Source organism: Lissotriton vulgaris, chromosome 6 (genome assembly GCF_964263255.1).
Source record: "Lissotriton vulgaris chromosome 6, aLisVul1.2, whole genome shotgun sequence".
NCBI lineage: Eukaryota > Metazoa > Chordata > Amphibia > Caudata > Salamandridae > Lissotriton > Lissotriton vulgaris.
Window position 1 is genome coordinate 1,382,613,229 of NC_141694.1, and position 22,570 is coordinate 1,382,635,798.

Here is a 22,570-nt window from a genome sequence, read left to right on the forward strand (position 1 = left end):
TACGCCTGATTATCAGATTCTTATCGATCACTTTATGTTGCAGACATGAAAAACACAACTGCCCTTGACCATTTATCTTTACTGCGTTCCTACATATTATACCTTTTATCCGTCATGTAATTGGACTGCTTTATTTCACTTGCCTTTTACTGATTCGAAAACAGTCACTAAAAGTAAAAACTTTACAAATGAAAATACTACTACCGTGTTTTGTTTTAAAAACCTTTATTGTGAAAATGTCAGTATACAAATACGGGCCTATAACCACGTGGGCCGGCCACGGAGCAAACTTAAATCGTATATGATGAGAAGACATTTACACTGTAGAAGAACGTAACGAGCGGGCCATTAGGTGACAAGAACAAAGGTGTCTAACAGTTGCGGAATCGGTGGACGTACATTTTGTAATTAAAATACGACAGGGCCACTTACAATAACATTTTCTAGATATACATTTGCGGGCAAAGAGTTACGAGTCCCATTTATACCGGCGCCATTTTGGGCGAGGCCGGGCAGGTCCAAGATATAGTCAAAATGTCTCCACCAACCATCGGCCAGACCAGAACCCCTTTCGGCCCTTTATGCTACAAGGTGGTGTCTTCCATTCAGAAAATATTGGTGGCAGCATTTTGAAAGGAAACAGAAACAGCCGTCCTCCTAGTGAGTTTCACATTGTTACATTTAGGAAGAATGTTGAAGAGTAGTATGTGGAAAATCTGAAGCCATTTTTCTACAAACTCTCAATCAGACTTGGATGGAAAAAAAAAACCTGAAGAATGTACAAACTGAAAACCAATTTTTGTCTGTATAGCACCAACAGTAACGCTTGAGTCAGCTTTGTGTCAAGCCGCCATTTTCATTCAATCAATAGCGTCCCCCTGCACACATTCAGGGACCTGGTCGTGTCTTCAGATGAAACGCATTGTAGGAAAAGAAGCAGAAAGGAAAAGGAAAAAAGTTCCGCCGGACCTAGTGAAGCTGCAGCAGGTGCAAATAAGCTTCAGACAGTCTTACAAGCACTGCTCAGAACTCTCAACTGAGGCACTCAACATCCAGGACTTGCCATTCGGATCTTGGCGCCTTGTATTTTTGTTTTGTTTTTGATGGAGGGGAAACAACAAAAAACAGGCATTGAAAAAGGCTCAACAGTGCAGGGCGCCTTGTGCTGGTTCCGACCTATTCACACATCGGTCCACTACTGACATCACCTCATAAACCAACGGGGCACCCCACGCCGACTTTCGGCGCAGCATTGTAGGATGGCCACACCAGTGCGGTAATTTGCTGGACACCACCTCGGTGCCATCCAGATCTCGGCACGTTCATTCAATCAATAGCGTCCCCCTGCACACATTCAGGGACCTGGTCGTGTCTTCAGATGAAACGCATTGTAGGAAAAGAAGCAGAAAGGAAAAGGCAAAAAGTTCCGCCGGACCTAGTGAAGCTGCAGCAGGTGCAAATAAGCTTCAGACAGTCCTACAAGCACTGCTCAGAAATCTCAACTGAGGCACTCAACATCCAGGACTTTCCATTCGGATCTTGGCGCCTTGTGCTGGTTCCGACCTATTCACACATCAGTCCACTACTGACATCACCTCATAAGCCAACGGGGCACCCCACGCCGACTTTCGGCGCAGCATTGTAGGATGGCCACACCAGTGCAGCCACTTGCTGGACACCACCTCGGCGCCATCCGGATCTCGGCGCGTTCGAGTCACTGTGCCGGAAGAGTGACCGGAACTCAGCTGAACACGCCGTCTTACGGCGCAGCATTGTAGGATGGCCACACCAGTACGGCAATTTGCTGGACACCACCTCGGTGCCATCCGGATCTCGGCGCGTTCGAGTCACTGTACCGCAACAGTGACCGCAATTCAGCTGGACACGCCGTCTTTCGGCGCAGCATTGTAGGATGGCCACACCAGTGCGGCAATTTGCTGGACACCACCTCGGTACCATCCGGATCTCGGCCCGTTGTGCTGCCTTCGGCCTATTCGCACATCGGTCCACTACTGACGCCGCCTCACGTGCCAACGGATTTTCTACGCTTTTTGTAGCCCTATGTCGCATAACAGGTCATGTGACTTGTTTATAAAACTTTTCATTGGTTCATTTTACTTTTGGTTTCCTAAAGATGGAAGGCTTGGTCATATGACCTAAAAATAACACTTTTCATTGGTTTAGAAATTTTTTTTTTCCCAAACGATGAAAGCCCCACCTTGTTTCTGGATCATTCAGACTGAAGCTGGCGTCAGCATGAGAGCACCACCATCTCGTGGCTCCGTCGTGGTCATTCCGCGAGCAATCATGGCAGCCGCTCCCCACCGGAAGCCTGCGGGAGTCGGGGGCCCCCAAGACTTTTATACAATCTTCACGGCTGAGCGGACGCTTTTCGAGAATGGAGCCCAAGCCCTAGCAGGCAAGCGTCCGAGTTCCAAAGTGTCCCAGGGCCATTTCAGTGGACCAGGCCTAAAACCGAGGAGCTGTCCGCCATTTTAAGAGCCATGTGGCAGCCGCCTATCGCTGCACTGCAAGAGTGGGAGCAACTCAACAACATGGTGAGCGAGACGCTGTGGCCGCAAGAGCGAGCGCAACTCAGCTAGATGGCCGCCACCTGGGGAGGCCCGTTCACGCCGGCTCCCCCACGCCCCCCCCCCGAGCCGCCGCACGCCAATTTTCGGAGCAGCATTGTAGGATACCAAAACCAGTGCAGCAGTTTACTGGACATCACCTGGGTGCCTGTCGTACATGTTGTGTCAGCCATGTGACACTGGACACAAACCGCTACTGACGAGGCCTCCCCCCGCACCACCCGGGACGCCCCACGCTGTTTTTCTGTGCTGCATTGTAGGATCCCTAAACCAGTGTGGCACCCAGGCGACATCACCTGGGTGCCGTCCAGAACTCTGCACGTTGTGCTGCCTTGGGACTATTCGCACAACAGACCGCTACTGACGAGGCCTCCCCCCGCCCCACCCGGGACGCCCCACGCCAATTTTCGGAGCAGCATTGTAGGATCCCTAAACCAGTGCGGCACCCAGGCGACATCACCTGGGTGCCGTCCAGAACTCTGCACGTTGTGCTGCCTTGGGACTATTCGCACAAAAGACAGCTTCTAACCATTGTTGCTTTTTGTGTTGAGAAATGTTTAAATGTTTTTAGTTTTTGTTCCGTTTGTTAAAGTTAGTAGTTAATAAAGTTTTATAACCTTACTTTGTTGGAGTGTTATCTATTTTTTTAAAAACGGGTGAATGGGGCCTTGAATCGGGTTATTGTCATGTGTGGGCTTTGGAAGTGTGCTGCTGCAGGATCGGACATTTCAAACTCAAATGCACGTTCTTTTTCTTACCTTTCCGAAGCATGGAGCGCAATAGCAGGCAGAGAAAGGGTGATGCACGTGTTGAACACTACCTGACCTGGCAAGTTGCTGGCAGTGCCCCCCCGCCCGCTCCTGAAAGAGGGCACACACACACCGCCGCCCCGAGTACTTCACAAATCTTTAAAAGACCATGCGCTTGTTCATGAGGCTTAAATGGTTTATCACCTCTTCTAGAACCCCTGCATCGACCCTCTGACGTTTCATGGAAAAATTACCATGTAACACAATACCAAGCCCTGTCAGCTGAAACCCCCAAGGAATCGTGGGGCATATTATCAAGGGGGTTTATCTCCGCTTTTTTGGCTTTAAAAACCATGAAAGCGGAGATAAAATTATTTCCCTATTATCAAGCTGTCGCTAACACCAGTTAGTGACAGCTAAAAGGAGATAGCGACCATCTTGGGCCCCGCTTTGCATGTCAGTGATACTTATCACTAATGACATGCAAAGTGGCGTGCCAAGATGTTAGCGACTGGAAACAGTCCCTAACATCGCTACCTTCTATTACCAACTTTTGGAGATATTCGCGCTAAGCGCGAATATCTCCAAAATCTAACACCTGCCCTGAGCAGTTCTTAGCCATGTTATCCAATGGGAGGTGGATAACATGGCTAAGAGCATTAGGTCGATAATACATGAATATCGCTGACTTTTCTGCGATAATAGCAAGGTTTATCTGCGATAAAAATCGCCGATGTGCGGCGATAATTTTTGTCTCTAAACAAGTTAGAGACAAAAATTATCGCTAGTTGTTCGTAATATGCCCCCGGGTTTTTGCTTGCAGAAATCGGGAGGCGGGAGACTAGCACTGAAATCAGTACTCACACGCCTGAATCAGGAGGATTGGCATGTCTGAATTCTCTACAGCTGGGGCCATAAACTACATCCGCAGGGTTAGGTGATAGCCTGGAACCAGCCTGGCATCTAAAATGGCTGCCGTGCACGACAAAATTGTGGCATTCGAAAAAAGGCAAGATGGCGCAGCCGCTGGAAGAGATGTATCAACATATATCAGCCTCCTCAGCCACCCTCAGGAAACATAGGGGATTAGGATATGTCTCCCGCACCCCCTTATACCTAGTACTTTAATTAACGAAGCACAAAATGGCGAATTCCCGTTTCGCTACCAGTTTGCGGCCCAGTTCGCGGCCCGTGAAGCGCTTCTACCGTGAAAAATCATTTTTTTTTTATTTTCCCCACGGGACCCTTTAATAACCCCAACAACATTCCTAGGGGGTCAAGAGGGGGATACCTTGCCCCCTTTCATTAAATTCCCCCTTAGTTTTTCACCTTTTCTTCTCTCTCGATCCTACCGAGAGACAAGATGGCGGCCGCTCCGGACTGTCACGCAGCAAAAAAAAAAAAAAAGCTCACGCACAGCCGCTGGAAGAGATGTATCAACATATATCAGCCTCCTCACCCACCCTCAGGAAACATAGGGGATTAGGATACGTCTCCCGCACCCACTTATAACTAGTAATTTAATTTACGAAGCACAAAATGGCGAATTCCCGTTTCGTTACCAGTTCGCGGCCGCGCTTCTACCGTGAAAAATCATTTTTTTTTTATTTTCCCCACGGGACCCTTTAATAACCCCAACAACATTCCTAGGGGGTCAAGAGGGGGATACCTTGCCCCCTTTCATTAAATTCCCCCTTCGTTTTCCACCTCTTCTTCTCTCTCGATCCTACCGAGAGACAAGATGGCGTCCGCTCCGGACTGTTTAGAATGTTGACAGACACCGGAGAGCCAATCAGCTTTCTGCGCGCAAAGTTCCGATAAGCGAAAAGTAAGCGGACCGGATCGCTGCCCAGAGCGCTGTTACAGATATATATCTTGGTTTGAACGTTAATTTCTCAAAAACTACTGGAGCACATATATTGAGACCTAGCAAAGGCACATCGGGCTAACAGTCCCTACAATTTTGCCAAGTTTCGTGCAAATCCATTCAGCCGTTCGAGCTAAAAGTGAGTCCAACCGCCCTATGGAAAAATGAATGGGAAAAACGCGTTTTGGGACCCCCCTTTTTTCTCAGCCCCCCCTTGACGAAACCCCACCAAATTTTCAGGGGCTGCTCAGAAACAAAATGTGCCATTTTCCTGAAAATTTCAGCCGATTCCGTCCACAAACGCCAAAGTTATTAGACATAGAATTTTCAAAAGTCCCATAGGGAAAAAATTCTAACTATATATACCTACTGGCGATAGCCAGTAGGTAATATATATATATATATATACACTTTACACTTTGTACAAAACATAAGCTCTTTTCAACTACCGACGTCATCACTATGCCCGGCGTCACCACGAAAACAGAAAATAGTGTTTGAAGATTATTTTCCTGGAAACTCACTACAAAAATGTTAGCTTGAAAAATACACTAATAAAGCTCAACTTTTAAATAAATAAATATACTGTAGAATGTGTCTATATATACATATTTAACACTTTGTACAAACTATGAGGCCTATTAGGATGGCGGACGAAAATGGGTTCGGTCCTCCATGCTCACGGCAAAAATACTCCTGACCGCACTGCGGATAATTCGCGGTAGCGATTAGGATATTTCTGTCATCACACACCGACCCCGGCAGACGGATCACATCAAAGACCACCGCAAGCAGACGGTACCACAGAAACACCAACCGCCGCGGACGCATCGATCGCGGAAACAGGCCCAACTGCCGCCAGACCTGCGGAGGGTCCGGCCTCATGATTAGGATAACCCCGCCACCTCAACGGAACTCACCACCTTCCTTGACCGCCGCGGAAAAAAGCACCGACAAACGGAGCATGACTGCGGAAGGACCAAATGAACATCACCCCTGCCGTCAAACCGATAAAAAAATGGCAGACGGAAGTAAATAGAAAACACAAAAAACAGGACACACACCCACCTGAAACACCCACCTGAAACACCCACCCCCAACAACTACACGCCCCAATGACACCCCCCACCACAAACAAGAGCACCCAAGTCACCACACCCACAGAACACCTGACTGGCAACAACCATTGGGACACAACCACCATACAGAATATAAAATGAATCCCTCCCATTACCACAATCCATTTGCATCACAGCACAGCTGGAAGAGGCAGAATAGCACAAACAGCAGACACACACAAACACACATACAACCTGCACACCAACACACCCACCACACAAACCCCCACAACGCCTTCCCTACATACCACACACCTGCATACCCCACCCCACCCCACCAACACCTCGCACATCACACACCATGGCACCCAAGAAAAACCCCAAGTTCACAGAGAGTGAGTTGAAGGTCATGGTTGATGAAATCATCCGTGTCGAACCACATCTGTTCGGTACCCTAGTCCAGCAGACCACCTTGGCAACTAAAATCACCATGTGGGACAGGATAGTGACCAGAGTGAATGCTTCAGGGACCGTGCCACGCACCAAACACGAGGTCCAGAGGCGGTGGCACGACCTCAAGGCTAGAGTGAAAGGCATGAGGGCCAAGAACCACCTGCGGGCACAACACACTGGTGGCGGCACTCCCCCAGAGCCTATACCATTTTCCGAATGGGAGGAGAAGGTGCTGGGCATACTGCAACCTGAGAGCCTGGAAGGCATAGGAGAGGGACTTGAGGCTGGTAAGTACAGACCAATGACCACTATCACACTGTCATGGTCTGCCTTGCACAACTGCCAAGACACATCTCCCAGGCTCCAATCCATGCATGTGGACCACACAGTCACCCAAATGTGAAGTCCAGGGCTCAAATGCACCCACCATGATCAACCACAAATGCTACCTCCTATGTTCCCAGGCTTGCATGTTGTCAAAGCAGCTAACACCACAACTCCCAACAGGCCCCCATGTCTACATGGAGGGTGGGGGGTTCCAGCACTACAACTCCTAACAGGCCCCCTTGTCTACAGGAAGGGTGGGGTGGGTGGGTGAGAGTCCAGCACTACAACTCCCAACAGGCACCCATGTCTACTGGGAGGGTGGGGGTGGGTGGGTGAGAGTCCAGCACTACAACTCCCAACAGGCCCCCATGCCTACAGGGAGGGTGGGGGTGGTGGGTGAGAGTCCAGCACTACAACTCTCAACAGGCCCCCATGTCCACAGGGAGGGTGGGGGTGGGTGGGTGAGAGTCCAGCACTACAACTCCCAACAGGCCCCCATGTCCACAGGGAGGGTGGGGGTGGGAGGGTGAGAGTCCAGCACTACAACTCTCAACAGGCCCCAATGTCCACAGGGAGGGTGGGGGTGGGTGGGTGAGAGTCCAGCACTACAACTCCCAACAGGCGCCCATGTCCACAAGGAGGGTGGGGGTTGGTGGGGGTGGTGGGTCCAGCACTACAACTCCCAACCGGCCCCCATGTCCCATCCCAGGGCAAGATGGAGTCCGCCCACTATTTGCTGACCAGTGCATCTCCCCCTTCAAACTTACAGGTAGTTAGCTATCTTCACAGGGGCACCAACCAATAGCAGGACCGCACCACACATATCCAAGTATTGTCTCCCTACCTCCACACCACCATAATGCCCAGTACTGTCTACCACACAAACATGATGACACCAACAACCATGTCCTGATTCCCTAGAAATTTGTAATGTAAAAACAACAAACCTGTCATGTCCACAGCATTGATTCTTAAATTCTTGTCCCTCAGGTGATCGCAACTTGACAGGCGAAACCAGCAACCGCCAGCACCAGTCGCCCCTCTCACAGCCAGAACTCTCCGGTGAAGATTCTATGGACACCTCAGGTGCAGAGGATGATGCTGGCCCAAGCACACTCCCAGGGCCATCAGGCTCCCAGGACATCCCTGCCTCCACCACCTTGGCCAGTGTAACAACACCAACACCTGCCATTGTGAGCTGTGCAGCTACCACCACCACTACCACCACTTCTGCCAGTGCCACCCTTCCTGACCCATCGTCCGATGATGGTCCATCAACATCTCAGGCTAGCAGGGAGAGTGGACGGGGGAGGACACATTTGAGGCCACAGCTCACAAACAGGAGTGCAGGTGCAAGGCGAGGTCGGGAACAACACCCAGCCCATCATGGGACCCTGACCCTGGAGGCCATTGCCAGAGTGCAAGCCTCCTACGAGCAGTCGCAGGCACAGGCGGATCGGGCACACCAAGACTCGCTACAGACATGCCAGCTGTTGCGGTCCATGGACACCCAAATGGAACAAATTGTTGACCTCATGGGGCAGCAAACAGCTCTTTGGAGGGACTGGTTATCTCGTGCCACACCACCTCCCCCTCCCCCAAGTGGCCAGCGGGACAGGGCACCAACACCACCTCCCACTCCCCTAAGTGGCCAAAGGGACAGGGCACCAACACCACCTCCCCCTCCCCCAAGTGGCCAGCGGGACAGGGCACCAACACCACTGCCACCATCACCTGAGGCCACTGAAAGGGAGGTGGTCCCAGAACAACCTGCCCTCACAGCTGGCTTTGCTCCGGCTCCAAGACGGAGGGGCCGTCCGAGGCTGGATCCAGCACAGAGCAGTGGCAATGCACCATCCACCCGCTTGAAGAGGGGCCGCCACTGACTTCACCCTTCCTTGAGCCTGGCATTTACTCTGCGAACTATCTTGCCCCACAATGCCAAGCATTGGCACTCGTCTGTTGGACTAGGTGTACATCACACAATGTGGTGTACCCACGGTGTTGTCATCTGACATGACCTTCAACTCACACTTCCCCCAACACCTATTTGTAAATATGCACTAACATTAATCCACACCCTGTAAATAAAAATCACCGAAACACTCAAGGCTGTGTGATCTCCATGTTGAAACACAGGTTTGTCTCAGTTGTTGTCATCACCAGGTACAGGGATTAATGTTGTTTGGAATCATGGCTCTGTGTGAGTGACCTATGGACAATCAGAGAACAACAAGCACAGGTCAGGAAACTGAATCACACCCATCACACAACAACGTACTGCAACATCCCACAATCATCTCAAAGTAAGCGGATCATGGGACACACATCAGGGAGCATTTCTCGTACACCATGTCCCTCACCTATGTGCAAACAGAACATAACAGGCAGCATTCACACACCACATCCACCCATCACCAGCAGACATATGTCACGCATTTAACAGCAGCACAAGAGGTAGTTACTCACATTCAAGGAAAGTAGCTAGCAATGAGCTGACACCTCTGGTCCACACCTTCTTCCTCCCGACTATCCTCATCACTGGACATGGGTGGTATGGGAGGCGGAGCAACCTGTTGGTCTGCAGGGTCCATGATCAGTTCAATATTCTTGCGTAAAGCCAGGTTGTGGAGCATGCAGCAGGCAATCACTATTTTGCATACTTTGCCCGGTGAGTATGGCAGCGCCCCTCCGGTTTTATCCAGGCAGCGAAACCTAGACTTCAGCAGTCCAAATGTACGTTCCACCACCCGACGTGTCTTCCCATGGGCCTCATCATAGCTCATTTCGCTTGGGGTAGTAGGATTCCGTAGGGGGCTTAGCAGCCACAGGCGATTTGGGTACGCAGAGTCGCCTAGGTGGGGGGATGACAGACACATACATCATTACCAGGATTGGTGGGAACAGCATGGCACACATACAACACAGTAGTCATCACAGCACACTCACCTACAAGCCACGCACGTTCTTGACACAGATTAGCCATCTGTTGGGGGACAATGCTGCTCCGCAGGATGTGGGAGTCATGTGCGGACCCGGGAAATCTGGCACACACATGGGAGATGATGTTGTCAGCCAGGCACACCACTTGCACATTGATAGAATGGTAGTGCTTCCGATTGCGATAGATGGGTTCACGTGCCTGGGGCAGAATCAGACCAATATATGTGCTATCAATGGAACCCACTACGTATGGAATCTGGCCCAGGGCATAGAAGTCACCTTTCACTGCAGCCAGCTCTGCCGGATGTGGGAAATGGATGTAATCATCCCTGTAACGCATCATGGCTTGCAGCACATCCCGCAGTACCATGCTGAACATGGATTGGGACATCCCCCCGGCATGACCCACTGTGTACTGGAAAGTGCCTGTCACGAAGAAGTGAAGTGCCGCCATCACCTTTGCTGTGGGTGTAATTGCTCCTGGATATGGCCTGTGTGGTTGCAGATGAGGTGCCAATTGGGCAACGTCGGTCGGTCAAGCCGGAATTTGCGGATTACCTCCTCTTCAACCATGTCCTCCAGCAAAGTGTATGGTTGATGCACATTTGGAGCCCTCCTGTGTGGGAGTACATGGGAGCAGATGTCAATTGACCAACACCGCACAGTTGTGCCACACTATCACATCTTCACCAACACAATACAAATAATACATGTTGCAGACACTGATTGTATGTGTGACGTGACCGACATATAAGGCACAACAGCTAACTACACACACAATGTTCACCCACAAACAACATCCTGTGTGCAAACATGTCCAATGGTACGTTCACACATATTGAAAGAACAGCCAACATCACATGACTGAGGGCCCATGCGTGGACAAGCATCCCCACAGACACACATGGATGTGCACACACAACACGAACATGGAACACACCCTCCTTGTCTTCATGCACCCATGACCCCACCTACAATGCTGTGCATCCTCACATGACAGGCATGGACATACAACAGGCGACACACAGACGCATACACAGAATGCATGTATACCCCCATCATTGCTACTTGCACATACAAACCACACACTCACGACTGCTTCAAAACGTGGGTACACAGCCTTAATGTACTGTGTAGATGTGTGCAATTAGAAACGTGTGACCTCAAAGCCAAGACGTCACTACATAGCCATGCACATCTAACGCAACTTGGGCTCACATCACTGGCCTTTGTCAACCACTGGCAAGGTCAATAGTATGACCACACATGCAACTAATGGACATAAATGAGACACGTGGACACGGGCCATTGACATGACATAATGATTCTTGATGCATTCCGGACATGGCCTGACACACATGTACACCTATAAACATTACATGTGTGCGGAGACATGCAGTGTGTGTACACACGGCACCCGGGTATGCCTTCCACCAACACAGAAGATGATCCTTGAAACTGCAATTGTGCGTAACATTTGCTGCATGGTCAAGGACAACCGGCGGTGGGTGACCGGCCATGGCCATCCATGCCAGGGTAACATTAATACATAGGGCTGTCACCCACCGCCCGCACCCGGCGGTGGGTGACCGGCCATGGCCATCCATGCCAAGGTAACATCAATACACAGGGCGGTGACCCACCACCCGCACCCGGCGGTGGGTGACCGCCCGCACCCAGCGGTGGGTAACCGCCCGTACCCGGCGGTCTGCGGTGGGTGCTGCTATGTGACTGAAAGGGGGATACCAACTGCCATTTCCACTTGCACATTCAAGTGTATGTGTTAGCCTGCCCCGCCATTGCGGAATGCGTGCTCCGCCATTGCAATGCCAGTGAGTGATGATTTTCAAAAGATGCACCATCGCGGTAGCGCGCACATGCGGTTGGCGGGGTGTGACCGTGATGGTCCTTGCACATGTAGCCAATGGAAACAGGTAACGCGGGATGCGTAAGCGATTTCAAAAACAGCGGAAGCCGTGCACCGCCACAGCAGGGCCAGTCATTGGCTCATTTTGAATGAGGGTGCCCGGGAAAACCTATTGCTGCAGACGTGTGCCACTGATATCAGCTCAGGGCCCTATAAATGTGTGAATTTCAGCAGCACACATCCACTGATTCCAGCCACTGCTGCCTGCACCCATCACCTCTACCTGCTGCTGCTGAGCAATCCACCAACTGCTGCCTGCAGCCATCATCTCTACCTGCTGCTGCTGAGCAATCCACTACCTGCTGCCTGCAACCATCACCTCTACCTGCTGCTGCTGAGCAATCCACCAACTGCTGCATGCACCCATCACCTCTACCTGCTGCTGCTGAGAAATCCACCAACTGCTGCCTGCACCCATTACCTCTACCTGCTGCTGCTGAGCACTCCAACAACTGCTGCTGTTGTGCCACAGTCCTGGACTTTGCCATGCCGAGAGTTCGAGCGATCCGGTCTCGTCCCTTCACCGCAGTGGAGCCGGAGGTCCTTGTGGACGGTGTGCTCCGCCACTATGAATGGCTCTACGGTGCCCCCGGACAGGTGGTAAGTGCAGTGGGGGACATGTTGGTGTGCATGAGGTGGTCACTGACTCCTGGCTTCTGCAATCTTTGGGGTGTGCTGTGGGACCTTCACATGTGTTGTACTGTGCATGGCTGCTGAAAGATATGTATTGCTCCTATCTGTGTGAATGGCCAACTGTCCACTGACTTGACCCCTCTTGTCTCTCATCATGGTAGGTCAAGCTGCACCTTTGCAAGGCCGTGTGGAGGACCATAGCACGTGATGTACGGGCAGGCGGGGTGTGCAATAGGCGACACACATACTGCCACAAGCTGTGGGATGACATCTCCAGGCTCAGCAAGAATGTGGCAGAGATGACACTGGGGATGATTCCAAGATCAGGCCGGCTTTCAGGATGTACCATCACCCCTCTAATGCTCCGTATCATAGCTGTGACACATCCTGACCTGTCCGCCCGGTTGAGAGGGGAGCAGCAGCAAACTAGCGTTAAGCAGACAGAATGGGTTTGTGACTTGTGATTGCATGCATGTATTGCTGCTCAGAAACAGTAGTGACATCCGTGGTGTGTATGCTGTGCTGCAATTGCATGTTTGGGCCATTAGCGGAGTGAGCATTAGCATCCATGTCAGCAAGGTGGGCATACCAGTTGCATTGTAGTGCAGGGTCCCAGGACATGCCGTTGAGGTCTGTGGTCCCATGGCATCACATGTGTGGTGGTCAGCATGCACTTGATGTACATGTTTCACAGGCACCCCCGGTTCTATGACATGAGGATGTCTGGTAGGGGTGGTTCGTGTACAGGATGGGTGCTACATGTTGGTCAGCAGTCAAGGAAGTTTTGATTTTGTAATTTGCAGTATGTGAGTATGGCACTTAGGTATAACTCTTTTCTCTCTCTTTCAGCTTTGGCCGAGGACACTGACCCACAAACGACGGAGCTTAGTGGTGGCAATGCATCCGGATCAGAGATCACACTCACACAGAACTGTCCCTGAGGGCTCACATGTGGAGACACCATCGTCCTCATCTTCAGACTGTGGTGGTGAATCAGCACTGTTGGTAGACACAGGGAGTGGGCAATCTACACCTTCAGACGGTACACAGCACACTGGGCCCCCACTGCCACCAACTGCATCAAGTACTGCTCGTGCTCGCCAGAGTAGGGGGAGCAGAGTGGCCTTCGGTGCAGGCACCGCTGCACCTGCCCCTGTGACACAAACTGCCCTTTGTGCTGAGGCAGTTGATCTGCTGCAACAGCTGTGTGTAGGGCAGAACAACATGATCCATGCATTCCTAGACCACGATAGGAAGTTGGGGCAGGTGGTAGCATTCATGGAGGGGATGCATGACGATGTTGCTGGTCTCCACAGAACAGTTCAGTCATTATCCAACACAGTGTCTGCAGCCATTCAACAGTCGCATGGACAAGGTTCTACTTCAGTTCCCCCATCCACACCGCTTGATGTCTCAGGGGAGAGTGAAATTTCTGACCAGGCCTCATTTTCTGGGTATTGCACTAGAAGCAGGCACAGGCAGCAAGGAAGGGCACGGAGGCCACAGACACCATCCCCTAGGACAGGGAAATCTTTCACAGAACAAAACATCAGCTACCCTGGAGTTGACACACAGGATCCTTAAGGGTTGTTAGGGGACAGGGATTCACATGTAACACAGGCATCCCCCTCAAAAGGTACTCCCAAGGCAAGGGACACTCCCAATGACAAGGACACTACAAAGGACAGGGCAACTCCCAAGGCCAGGGACACTCCCAAGGACAAGGACACTACAAAGTACAGGGCACCTCCCAAGGCCAGGGACACTCCCAAGGACAAGGACACTACAAAGGACAGTGCACCTCCGAAGGCCAGGGAAACTCCCAAGGACACTACAAAGGACAGGGCAACTCCCAAGGCCAGGGACACTCCCAAGGACAAAGACACTACAAAGGACAGGGCAACTCCCAGGGACAGAGCACCAACCACAGATAAGGCACATTCCAAAGACAGGACACCTCCTAGGGCCAAGGCATCTCCCACGGCCAAGGAACCTCCCAGGGCCAAGGCTTTTCCCATTCACAGGACATCCACCAAGGACAGGCATACATCACCCCTGCGTCCCCTGAAGCTGGTGTTGGTGAAGGAACGTACACCACATGTGTCAGAGGTGGAGTCCCCCCATACACCTGGGTGAAGCAGAGGAAGGAGTACACTGTTGTTGCATCCCCCATTACACATGATACAGAGGGCAGAAGGCAGGGCCATAGCAAGCGTCAAGCAGGGTCCAGCATGTCCCCAGAGAGCAGACCACCATCAGCACATGATCCACCTTTGATGGGTGATGTTTCAGATGAGCCCGCACCACTTACCAGTCCAGTCTTCTCAAGTGTGCCCTTACATATCCCAAAGAAACAGAGATACACACAAGTGACACCTGACTACCCCAATGTTGCTCCAGTACAGCTGTCCCCAGCTCCCAGAGCCACCCTGCCTCCTGGCCCATACAGCCCTGTGGCTCATCATTTCAGTGGTCCTAGTGGGTCAGCTGCAGTTCACTCTCATGTGTCAGATAGTGGCACTGTGTCTGTTGTTCGCAGTATGGAATCATGTAGTAGCACTGTGTCAGTTGTGCCCTCTCCTGTTTCAGGTACTGCCACTGTGTGTGTCCGCCGCTCTCATGTCTCAGATGCTGGCATGGTATGTGTTGGTCACTGTACAGGGACATGTCCTGGCAGTGTGTCTGGGTCTATGGCTCATGTGTCAGTCATTAGATCTGTGGCTGTGTCTCACACTCCTGTATCTGGTGCTGGCAGTGTGTCTGGGTCTATGGCTCATATGTCAGTCACTACATCTGTGGTTGTGTCTCACACTCCTGTTTCTGGTGCTGGCAGTGGGTCTGGGTCTATGGTTAATGTGTCAGTCACTAGAGCTGTGGCTGTGTCTCACACACCTGTTTCTGGTGCTGGCAGTGTGTCTGGGTCTATGGCTCATGTGTCAGTCACTAGATCTGTGGCTGTGTCTCACACTCCTGTTTCTGGTGCTGGCAGTGTGTTTGGGTCTATGGCTCATGTGTCAGTCACTAGATCTGTGGCTGTGTCTCACGCTCCTGTTTCTGGTGCTGGCAGTGTGTCTGGGTCTATGGGTCATGTGTCAGTCACTGGTACTGTGGCTGTATCTCCCAATCCTGTATCAGATCCTGCCACTGTGTCCGAAGCTACTAGGTCAATCAGTCTACTTGATTCTGTGCTGTGAGGTGCAGTTCCCATCACTCACATGTCATTGTACTTGGTGTCTGGATTGTCCATTGTGACCACCCTTGCATTATTAATGTCCATGGGAAGGGGCGCATGACACACGTCCTTGTGCTGCTTCAGATGTACCTGCTCTGTTCTGTACCATGGCCTGTTGATGCACTTAGCCCCTCTCATGTGCTGCCTCAGATGTACCTGCTCTGTTCTGTGCCATGGACTGTTGATGCACTTAGCCACTCTCATGTGCTGCCTCAGATGTACCTGCTCTGTTCTGTGCCATGGACTGTTGATGCACTTAGCCACTCTCATGTGCTGCCTCAGATGTACCTGCTCTGTTCTGTGCCATGGACTGTTGATGCACTTAGCCACGCTCATGTGCTGCCTCAGATGTACCTGCTCTGTTCTGTGCCATGGACTGTTGATGCTTGTTTTCCCTCTCATGTTCTGCATCAGATGTACCTGTTCTGTGCCATGGACTGTTGATGCTCGTTGCCCCTCTAATGTGCTGCCTCAGGTGTACCTGCTCTGTTCTTTGCCATGGACTGTTGATGCACTTAGCCACTCTCATGTGCTGCCTCAGATGTACCTGCTCTGTTCTGTGCCATGGCCTGTTGATGCTCGTTGCCCCTCTCATGTGCTGCCTCAGATTTACCTGTTCTGTTCTATCCAGTGCCCATGCTCCTGGCTACTCTAGGAGTCAACCCCTATTATGTGCAATAAAGCAAGTTATTCCTGTGTAGTGGTTTCGCTGTGTCATTCCTGGTTGTCTCCTTGCATTGTTGATATATTATTATTATTATTATTATTATTGCATTTATAGAGCGCACAGCTACCTGGAGGTTTCCCGGCGCTTGCTTTGGGAACCCGTCCTGGCTTTTCCCTGTGAGATAGCCCCTACAGGGCATCCCCAAGGTGAAAGCCAGGCATCCCGCCGCAGGGGGGCCGTTGTGGAGATTAAGCAAGCTTAATGCCCAGAGTTGCAGAGTGAGAACCCATGATTAGAGCAGGCACCGAAGCGAGAATTATCGAGTCCGTGGACATTTGAGCTCAAGACCCTGCCGCGTCGGGAATTGAACCCTGGTCCCGGGTCTGACCTCAGCTTCCGGGTCTGCCTGCTCTACACCGTGAGCCACACTATTGGTGCTATCGTAAATGCTGTGTCCCCAACATGCCACTCCCCCTCCCCACGTCACAGCCCCAGCAGGTACTCCCCTTCCGACAGCGATTGGTGTGTTTGCGAACCTGCTTCGTCATTGGCGACGGTCCATGACTTGCTGGTGGTGGAGCACGAAGAGGAGCGGAAATGTGTGTAGAGCTGGGTCCATGCCAGCGATCTGCCTGTGGTGGGTATCTCTGCAATGTTTTGCCTCTCCGCTGTGGTGAATCCGCCGTGTTCAGGCTGGTGGTTTTTCCGCTGCGATTTGCTGTGTCTTTTCCGCCATCGTGATTTCGAGGACGGTCAGAGACGTCATTCCGTACGGCGGTGTCTCTGGATTGGTTACGTCCGCCGCGGGGTCGGGTGTATTTACACGGCGGTGCATGTTCTTCCGCGGTGTACGGAAATTTGACAGTGCTTCCCATCCTAATATGGCGGACGGACTGGCCGCGGCTGGCGGACTGTAAAAAGGCATTTTCCGCCTACTCCAGGCCGGTGGTCGTCCTTCCTTCCTCCATCCGAATCGACCCCTTTGTGCTCTTCACAACTACCAGCATCCTCAAGAAGACATTTTGTAAGGATGGTTTTCTCCCAAATTGTTCACAGAAAGAAAAGTTAAACAATATTTTACTAAATATCTAGACAAACTTTATTAAAAAAATGACTTTGAGTATATTTTTCAGTTTGTGAAATACATTTGCTGATCACACTTTCTCCACAGTAAATGAGGCAATGTTGTGCTGACTCAAAAAATTCTTAAAAATAAAAACTGTTATTAATGTACTTTCTGATAAACACATACCAAATAAAAAAAATGAGTGGTATATAATATATGTATAATGTACAATATCTAATTATAGAAAGAAAATGCAAAAATCTTAGAAGCTCACTTAAAAAAAATTGATTTTACAATTAAGAAATAGTTGGGGTCACGTGTGCATTAGTATTTAAGTGCCACTAATTTGCTCACCTATGAACATGCCCAATTCAGGGGCTGAAGCGCATCACTAAATGTACATGCTGCCAGCCTTATCTGTGAATGAATGCCAGACTGTCTTCGAGTTGGGCTTTTGGTACTCCTTCCTGTTGCATGATTAATTAAAAAGCGGCTCCTTGCTCGTCCCCAAGCCACCCTACAGGGACGGTGGCTCCTGACACTTGGAGAACTTGTTTTATGTGGAATATATATATAGTATATATTTATATAATAAAGGTATTAAAGGTTTATACTTACTTCTAGAACATTTACATTTTCATTGTAAAGGCATGTGTGTTAAAGGCATTTTCATGGTAAAGACTTGGGTGGTAAAGGCATACGTGGTAAAGACATGCATTACAAAGACCATATTGTAGAGGCATGCATGGTAATCACATGTATGGCTTCATCGTGCATCTATATTCAGGGACTTTAGGTAATATATCTTTAAGGTATTTGGTTGTGGGTTTCCCTTGGAGCTAGTGCTTGCATCTCTGATATCCTGCAATGCCTCCCCTAATCACAATATAGCAAATTACACTAGTTCCGCCCACCCCTACTAATAATCAGTCAATGAGATCATGAGCAGCAAATTAGTGGTGCCAATGGACTCTGACTCTTATTTGTCACCACCTCAAATCTCTAATTCCCAACATATGCTCTAATAAGCAACTGGCTGTGCTTAATGTTGGTGCCTGTATCCACATTTCGTATACTTACATGAGTAAAATAGGTGTATCATCATTCATCCCATATCAACATTAATGTGTGGGTCATATTATTTCAGACACTCTAACCAATCTTAACTGTTTTAATCAGCATTTGGGAGGCACAAGTGTGGAAGCAGATTACAATGTTTAATTATTCTGCACTTTAATTAATTGAAAGAAGCAAATGCAATGTTTGTATTGTGTTTAATATAATAAAATGTGCAGGGTTGACTAAAGAATAACTTGTCATGAATTCAAACTTGCGCTTTTAAAATGCTTGCAAAACATGTTTTCTCTTTCACTGCCGGGCACCCAGGAGCCTCACATGTGACCTTCGGTACTGAATTAATTGCACTAAATTCAGTTTACTCTACATTCTTGCTTGCATTGTAACATTTTAAATAAGTATTTGGGTCTGTGCACGGTGTTCTTGAAGCGAACGGATTTACAACTGTATGCAATTGAAAGCCACTTCCTTTGACCGACTGCAGGTGTTGTTCATATTATTAATTGTGAATATTTTTGAATATGTGCATAAAAACTCTTCATTTGTGAGAAACACCAGGTCATTCTCTAGCTCTCTTAGAGAGCAGATTCCATGTTAGTCTGTTTATCCGACTAGACTTAAAACAGTTCTATCTTATGTTACTGAGCAGTGTTTATGGCAATTGCTCTTTGGTTTCTTATTTGCCCTATGCGAAACCATATTCAGGTATAGCTTTTGACTAGATTAAGGCTTAATTTCCGCTGAAAATGATACTTTACATTTATTTGCATTATGGGCATTTTCAATTGATTGACTGACCAATTTTTGCCTTCAATTTTGAGTCTTAATTTCTCAATAAACCTTCATGTTTTGTACTTTGAACATTATCTTGTGTAGACTTTGCCTATGTGATTATGTTTTGTGTCCTTGTCTTTAAAGACTTACAAATAGCTTCGATCCATCAATCAGCCTGTTCAATACTGAAAGACACAGACATAAACACTATATAATATAAAAAAGCAATAAATAACTAACACTTTTTTTGTATAGTTCGACCTTGGAAGAATGTGGTAATACTCAATGGCTTATTGCTTTAACTCTGTGCACAGTGGTGCTATGAAACCCACATTATTACAAGTGTGATTTTGACCATGGATGGGATACACCAAATAGGTTTATCCCGGTCAGAGATTTCATCTTGGAACTCTGAAATGGAAGTCAAACTCCTCCAGCGGTGCAATGTTGCAGGCTGTTTCTTGTTCCACAAGGACAAATAGCCTTGCTCAAGATGTATTCCTTCATATATCATAAGTATGAACTGTATTTTCCTTCATCTAGCCCTCTAGTGATTTTTGATAGCTATATACAAAAGCAATCTAGTACTTATATGGATCTTTTTGTGTGTCAGGAACTTCTCCCAGTACTATTCCTTAGTAAGGCCAAACTTATGCGCCGGGGCCTCATTTGTGCCTGCATTGGTCAACTCTTCTAGAGTGAAGAGAGTATCTCTCCCCATTGTTGGAACCAACTCACACAATAAGGCTCACCAGTGCTGCTTGTCAACCCTGCATATTCTTAGTACTCTCCCATAAGAGAAAAACAAGCCTTTGTCAATGTCCCCCCCCCCAACTATGAAGCCTGGCACTACACTTTTGGGCAAGTGAGTGGTGTTTGACCACCTCACCTGTAGAAACCTCACCATTGCTGCCACCATCTTCTTTAAACACATCAGTCCCAATCTTCTTTTACTTCTTTTACCTTCTTTTCCTCTAAGGCCAGCTTCCTCTCCTCCAGTTCCAGCTCCTTATTATTAAGAGCTATGGCTGCCAGTTTGGCTTTTCACGCACTTGCTGATTGCTTGTCACTCTACTCCATCTGGTGGATGGCCAGCTCAGAAGTGCCTAGGCCATCTAAACCTGCCTGCATCACTCCTAGCCCTGAAAGGTCCTCTGGAGAGTCCATTTTGGGACAAGTTATCCCTTGCCTCTCCTCTTCTTGGGTTTCTTCATTCCCTTCATCCTTTAGTGAGGTGGTCTGGAGCTAGTGGATCTCTTGTGAGGCCCCGAGGGCTTTGTAGAAATCCTCCATCTGATTCTCGGCTCTGCCCTGCCAAGAATCTCCATTGTAGATAGATCCACCCCAATTTTCCCAAAAAATACTTAAGTGCAAAGCTTGTACTCGATAATAATTAAGGAAAATAATCCAATAAAACACCTATTTCAACAAATCAGTAATCAATTTCAGCTGTCAGTCACTTTTCAGGATTTCAACTTTTAAGGTTAAATTTATGTTATATTGGAAGCACAAGGAACATATATTATCCCCTACAACCCACTGGCCGAACATTAGTTCCAAATTAACAGCATATTCTTATTTGAAAATACCAAACCCTCCTAAGTCCTCTCTCTTCTCATTACTAAGCAACCAGTTGATCATTGGAATACAATGGGCGCAATGAGGATCTAATTTTAACTTTTAGAACTTGGTGGTAATACTAAAAACAATTCCTGAATCATGCACTGAACATCAACGCAAAAGAGTGAACTAGTAATTGAAGTGCATGGTAGTCCACGACAAATAATAATACCACTAACCAGTTGAGTCAAGCCAAAGGTTTTAATAAATTAAACCAAATCCCCTTGTAGCTTTGACACCGAACAGACACACATTTTAAAATGTTTTAATCATTTAGATGTACCAAACAGTTAAAAAGTCAAAGACACATCACAATACTAATCCCATTTTTTGAAAATAGAGAAAACTGTAATACGAAAAATAACACCAAAATGCCAAAAATCCAATAGGGTTAACTGGAGATATGAATTCAAAAAGTGCAAATGATAGTCTATGGTCATAGTTGACCAGGAACTAGGCATGATTTCAGACTGACAGCAATGGAGCATGTGTGGGTCAGATACCCCAAGTAGGTTGGTCTTTTCCATACATATTACCTTGGGGCTTAGTCTCTGAAATGGAAGTGGAAATCCTCCAGGGGGAAAAGGTTGCAAGCTTTGTCCAAGAAGACTAGGCTGGATAATCGATGAATGAGGATTCACTGAAGCCATTATTTGGGTGGTGGGAAAAAGTGAATTATTAGTTTGGGTGGTTGGGAGACCTCACCAAGTTCAGCTAGCTTACTTTAGTTTACACCTTAGCTCAGTGGTAGGTAGCTTGACACAGAGCAGCCAGGCATTACACAAAGGAAACAAGTGTAAAGCATAATATACATCTGAATGAGCAAATAGACCCCAAAATGATTAAACTCAGAGCAGGGGACATAAAGATATGATTTCTTAGAGTTTTCAAATTTTCTAGTGCTAAAAAGCCCAAAGCACCATTCGCTGGTTTCTGATTGTGCTAGACTGGGTCAAAGTCAAAAGTTAAGGCTGACCATGATGAAGTTGGGTTGGGTTCAGGAACCATGTTTGCCCCTGTAAAAAGTTTACATTTTGGCATATGGGCTGAGTGCAACTACCTAGGTCCTGTGGATCGTTGTAAAAGTGGTGGCAGTACGGGCACCAGCGGTCCAACCACCCTATTACGAGTTTAGAGGAAGGACCATCAATGGACCGTTGTAAATGCTGAGGATCCATGATCCCCGCCAGTGGCATAGCGGTCTGAGACCTTCAATATGCTTGGTGGTGCCACTGCAGGACCACAAAGCATATTAGGAGTTTCCTCACCCTCATAGTCTTCATGGCTGGCTGTGAGGAAACCAAGAGGGCTCTAGAGGGCCCCCTGTTTCCTCAGGACCACAGGATGAATGCCTGTATACATGCACCCCCAGTTCTTGCACAACATGAACTTAAAAGTCCATGCTCTCTCTGTGGTGGTCTCACTGCACTGCCTTTGAAAGACACTGCCGTGGGCAAGCTGCTGCATGACCGAGCGACCTGTATTCCAATCAGAATATTGCAGGCAGTCGGCATGCAGGGTTGGCGGTCTTGGATCGTTGCACTGGCATGGCAGCCCACTTCAAGGTGGCCAAATTTGAAATCAGG